The sequence below is a fragment of the Halichoerus grypus genome, chromosome 10 (assembly GCF_964656455.1).
Source record: "Halichoerus grypus chromosome 10, mHalGry1.hap1.1, whole genome shotgun sequence".
Classification (NCBI taxonomy): domain Eukaryota; kingdom Metazoa; phylum Chordata; class Mammalia; order Carnivora; family Phocidae; genus Halichoerus; species Halichoerus grypus.
The window spans coordinates 115,176,980-115,182,629 of record NC_135721.1 but is presented as its reverse complement, the minus strand read 5'-3'; positions in this window follow the sequence as shown (position 1 = coordinate 115,182,629).

The window sequence follows — 5,650 nt, the reverse complement described above, 5'->3', positions numbered from 1 at the left end:
CTTAAATTCCACATGAGTGAAATCATATGGTATTCGTCTTTCTCTGACTTATTTCGCTTAGCATAATACTCTCTAGTTCCATCCACATCCTTGCAAATGGCAAGATTTCATTCTTTTTGATGGCTGAGTAACATTCCATTGTATATATATATACACCACATCTTCTTTATTCATTCATCTGTCGATGGACATCTGGGATCTTTCCATATCTTGGCTATTGTGGACGTTGCTCCTATAAACATTGGGGTGGCATGGGTCTGTTTTAAAATTAATTTCTCTGGTCACTCAGATCTTTTGATCTGGAAACTTAGGGCCTTAGTTCTGGAAAACTTTCTCATAGTCTCTTGATAATTTTCTACCCTCTGTTCTTTCTGGAACTTCTGCTAATCAGATGTTGAATATCCCAGAAGGATCCCTCAATTTTCTTAACTTTTTCATCTTCTCTTCCTTTCTTCCTCTTTTGAGGAGATTTTCTCAAATTTATCTTGCAATTCTTCTGTTGAGATTATTCCCTTCATATTTTTAATCTTTTGAGAGTTCTTCCTTATCTCTGAGTATTGTTTAGCTTCTTGTACTCGCAACCATGGCATGTGTATAAGGCTTGAATGATGTCCATGGTTCTCAATTCTAGGTGCATGTCACAAAAACCTGGGAAGCTTTTACAAACTAATGATGCTCAGGGATTATGATTTAATTGGTCCAAGATGGGTCCCAAGTGTAGTTTTGTTTTTCTTAACTGTTGTCTCATCTCCACTAGAAATAAGCTCTTGTTTCCGTTCCTTTATGTCTAGACATGGGGCCTGGTGCATAGTAGGCATGAGCTAAATAACTGTTGAATGAATCAATGAACAAAGCACTACTTTGTAAAGACTGTAAAATAAGAACATGTTTTCTCTAAATATATTTGAAAACTTAGTAAAGTTTTCAAAGTCAAACAAGTCTTGTATGTCAACAAAGTATTTAAAACCCAGAATTTTTTTAAAAAATCATGAAATTCCTATTTCATCTTGCCTTTAAGGCAAGTTTTTAATAACATATTTCTTGTGAACTAGGAAGTTAAAGTCTAGTAATTTTCATCTCAGTTTCTACTGAAGCTCCAAGGCACTAGTGGCCGCATGCTAAGAGAGGAGCGGGACAACGCAGGACTGCAACACAAGGGGGCCCAAAGTGAGTCCAGACTTCTGCCTGATAGCCAGCCTGTAAAAGAGGTGGAAGCTAGAGGACGATCGTTAGAAGCTGTCGATATGCTTTGAGTCTCCACCCATGGAGGGAAGTGGTGGATGATTCTGCTTCACCTCAAGCTGACAGAGGCAGAGCGTGTAGAGGGGGACCCTGAGAACCAGAGGCCAACAGGAAAGTTGTAAGGGGCCAGCAGGGAGCCTGCAGGTAGGAGGACAGCAGACAGGTCTTGAAAACATTCATGAAAGATGGACCAGAAGGATGTTTCAGCTTTAAACATGTCAGGCTTCAAGAGCCAGAACCGAGTTCCAACAGTACTGGTAAAGTGTGCACTTTCCTCTCCATCTCACTCCCCTCTTAGCAACATGGGGCAAAAGAGGTGACACCACAGTCAGGAAACAGGGCCAAGCACTTGCTGCCTACCCTGTGTCCCCCACCACGGAGGGCAAGGCTGGCAGTGGGCTGAAGGTGGGCAAGGGGCAGTCTCCATCTCCAAATTCAGTTAAAAGGTTTTGTTGTTACACTGGACCGGACACATCATCTACCCAAAAGTGATGAGAGAAGCCTCAGGACTTGTCAGACATTCCATCCAGGGGCAGGGGAAGAACAAGCCCCGGAGAATAAATTTATTTATTTATATTTTATTTTATTTTTTTAAAGATTTTATTTATTTATTTGACAGAGAGAGACACAGCGAGAGAGGGAACACAAGGAGGGGGAGTGGGAGAGGGAGAAGCAGGCTTCCCGCAGAGCAGGGAGCCCAATGCGGGGCTCAATCCCAGATCATGACCTGAGCCAAAGGCAGACACTTAACGACTGAGCCACCCAGGCGCCCCCCGGAGAATCAATTTAAAGACAGTGGGAGACCATAATAAAGTTGCCTTTTGATCCAACTGAGCTTGTTTAACACAACAGTTGAACTAGCATTTTGTGTTATTTTCTTTTGCAACTGAATACAATTGATCAGCTTAAGTTCATTGACATTGGATTGTGGCTCTACTGATTTGACCTGTTTGACAAATTCATGATTTCTACCTGCTGCAATAAATCTATGAGATCCACATTTCTCTTTTTTTCCCCTGGTAATTCACTAGAACCTGAATTTGGCGTGGAAAGTTGGTTTGGGATTCTCAATGAAAAGATGTACAGAATTACAGTTGGTCTGAGTCAAATATACATAAGAGGAGAAAGCCTATAGTTCCTGCAGTGTTTTGTTTTTTTTTTATATCCAAAGATTTTATTTATTCATTTGAGAGAGAGGAGAGAGCAAGAGAGTGCACATGAGAAGGATGGGCAGAGGGAGAGGGAGAAGACTGATGAGCAGGGAGTCCGACCTGGGGCTCGACCCTGGGACATGACCTGAGCCAAAGGCAGACGGCAGACGCTTAATCGATTGAGCCACCCAGGAGCCCCCTGCAGTGTTTTAAAGATTTATTTATTTTGAAGAGAGAGAGAAAGAGAATGCATGCATGTGAGCAAAAGCAGGGGGAAGGACACAGCGAGAGAATCTCAGGTAGATTCCCTGCTGAGCGCCAAGCCTGACCAGGGCTCAATCCCAGGACCCTGATGATCACGACCTGAGTTGAAATCAAGAGTTGGATGCTTAACCGACTGAGTCACCCAGACGCCCGTTTTAAAACACATTTTTGGAGGGGCGCCTGGGTGGCTCAGTTGGTTAAGCGACTGCCTTCGGCTCGGGTCATGATCCCGGAGTGCTGGGATCGAGTCCCACATCGGGCTCCCGGCTCAGCGGGGAGCCTGCTTCTCCCTCTGACCCTCTCCCCTCTCATGCTGTTTCTCTCTCTCTCAAATAAATACATAAATAAAATCTTTAAAAAAATAAAAAAAAAAAAAAATAAATAAATAAAACACATTTTTGGAGAAAGGCAATACCAGCTTACGGAGCAACATGAGAATTCCCAGACAAGTGGCAAGTGCTGAGGTGGATGTTTGAATGATGGATGGAGCTGAACCTTGGAGGGAATCTAAACAGGGGTTGCCTCTGGGGAATAGGGGTGGAGTCTGGCTGGTAAGCAGCAGGAGAGTTTTCTGGGGTGATGTGATCTTGAAAGGGGGCTCAGTTGGCTGGTAGAAGCACTTGTCACGGAAGTGGCACACTTAAGATTTGTGCATTTCACTGTACATAAATTTCATCCACCCTCCAAAAAAGGTAAACTAGTTAATAACATGCATGTTTAAGTGTTTAGGAGTGTCTACTGTCTTCAACTGTCCTTTGAAATATATCAAAAAAACAGGATGGATGGATGAAGGAATGGTTAGTTACATGATAAAAAAAATGTAGCAGAATGTTAACTGTAGAATTAAATGTAGGATATTTAATTATTTCAACTTCTCTGTATGTTTGAAAATTTTCACAATGCTGGCAGCCTTATATTATATTGGCAAATGTACTTCTGAGAGGCGCCTGGGTGGCTCAGTCGGTTAGGCGTCTGCCTTTGGCTCGGGTCATGATCCCAGGGTCCTGGGATCAAGCCCCATGTCCAGCTCCTTGCTCAGTGGGGAGTCTGCTTCTCCCTCTCCCTCTGTCTGCCGCTCCCCCTGCTTGTGCTGTCAAATAAATAAATAAAAGTCTTTTAAAAAAAAAAAATGTTCTTCTGAAACCCAGAAGCCATGCCCTCCCCCCATGCCCAGGACAGGTGTCAGCTTCTATCCTTAGTAGGTATTATATTCCCATATACTTGCTAGTTAAAGTACAGAGACCCTAGGGAATTTGCATGTGTTCTACCATCATTGAAACTTTTAAAAACCTGAGTTTTTACATCTTAGGATGAGTCCAGCGAGTTTTACGCATTGTATCACAAACTGGAACGCATCCAAAGTGGGCTTCCCATGTGTGAAGAAATCCCATTGCCCAAGGGACTTGGAGGCAGAATATATGTTCAGGAGTCATCTTGTTTTCACCAAGCCAGACTGAGCCTAAATCTTCCTTAGGAACTTGAAGGAAAGGTTTAGGAATTTTAAGGCAAATAAGCGGGCGTGGGAGGAGGACTAAGGGAAGAAAGGAGGGTCTGGTCTCCAAGCTCTTGCTCTGGAGCCAGACCACCTCCTTCCCTAGGGACAGAGCCCCTCTCCTCCTTTGGAAACCTGACTTTGCCACGAGGTCATTTATGTTGATCAGACCTTCTTCCCCCATTATCCTTCTTGGAGAAACTCAAGCCAGAAGGACACAGGAACCTCAGACTTAGATCCCAGCTTCCAGAAACCTCTGAGAACATAGATACCAGTGACCATACCTCACTTTCTTCTAAAAGATTACTGATCCAGGGTCATTTTGCTCTGGTCCTACAATCCCCCCTCTCCTCAGGTATGCTTCCTGAGCCCACAGGGACAGGGCAAACCTGCAATGTTTTCCCAGAGAATCAGTTTTCCTTGGAGATTTGGGGAAAATTATTTGAAAGGACTACTGCTATATTAAGACAAACATGGATATATTATGGAGTGGAAAATCCCTATTATCTTTCACAAAAAAGGGAGATTTTGAAAAAATTTTGCTGAGCCCTTATAAACTACACCCCCAGGCTCCCAAGGGTCCATCTTTTACTCCCCTGATACCATTAAGGAAACTTCACTGGAAAATTTAGAAAAGTATTTTTGCTAGATGGAAGAACTCACTGTAGACAAAGGTTACTTCTGGCGAATGAAGGGCAATGAAGAGGGATTTCAAGGTTTATACTACACAGTTTTGAATCTTTTCCCTCTGTAAAGAAACAAAAGACAAAAAGAAAAGCCTAATAAAAATAAATAAATACATGTGGTTTCTGGGGGAAAAGTCCCAGAGTGCTACTGGATGACAGGCTGCCTACAGCCTCACAGAGCAGCAGGCACGTTCTGGGGGCCCTTCCCCCCCGCCCCCCATGAGTCTAAGGGAAAGAAGGCACACGTTTACCTGTTTATGAGCTCACTCAGGTAAAGGGGACCATCGGGGAATTCTGGGAAGAAGGCGCAGAAAAAACAGCTTTTGGAGTCAGAGACTGCGCCACAGTTGTGAAACCTCGGGCAAGCCATTCTCTAGACCTCAGTTTCCTCATCTTTAATACGGCTTTAATAATGTCTGCAGGGTACTGTGAGGATGATAGGAGTCAAGGTATGTAACACACCTGGTGTATTCTGGGTACTCAACAAATACCACACCTGGTGTATTCTGGGTACTCAACAAATATCACTCCTTTCCTATCCCCGGTGTAGTGCAGCAGAAACAAAGTCTTTCAAAACAAGAGAAGTGGCTAGGGACGAGAGGCCCAGAAACCAGGGTACCAACTATAAACCGGACTCCACTCAGCAAGTGTGGCCACAGGCGCAGTAGGAAGCAGGCCTCTCTGAACCACAAATTCAATCCGCCATGGGGGCCGGAGGCAGCACCGGGGCTTAGCCTTCAGACCATGTGATTACGCCGGAAGACAGAGGGGCAGAGAGGCCTTTTCAACCTAGTGTTTAAAGACACACAGCAGGG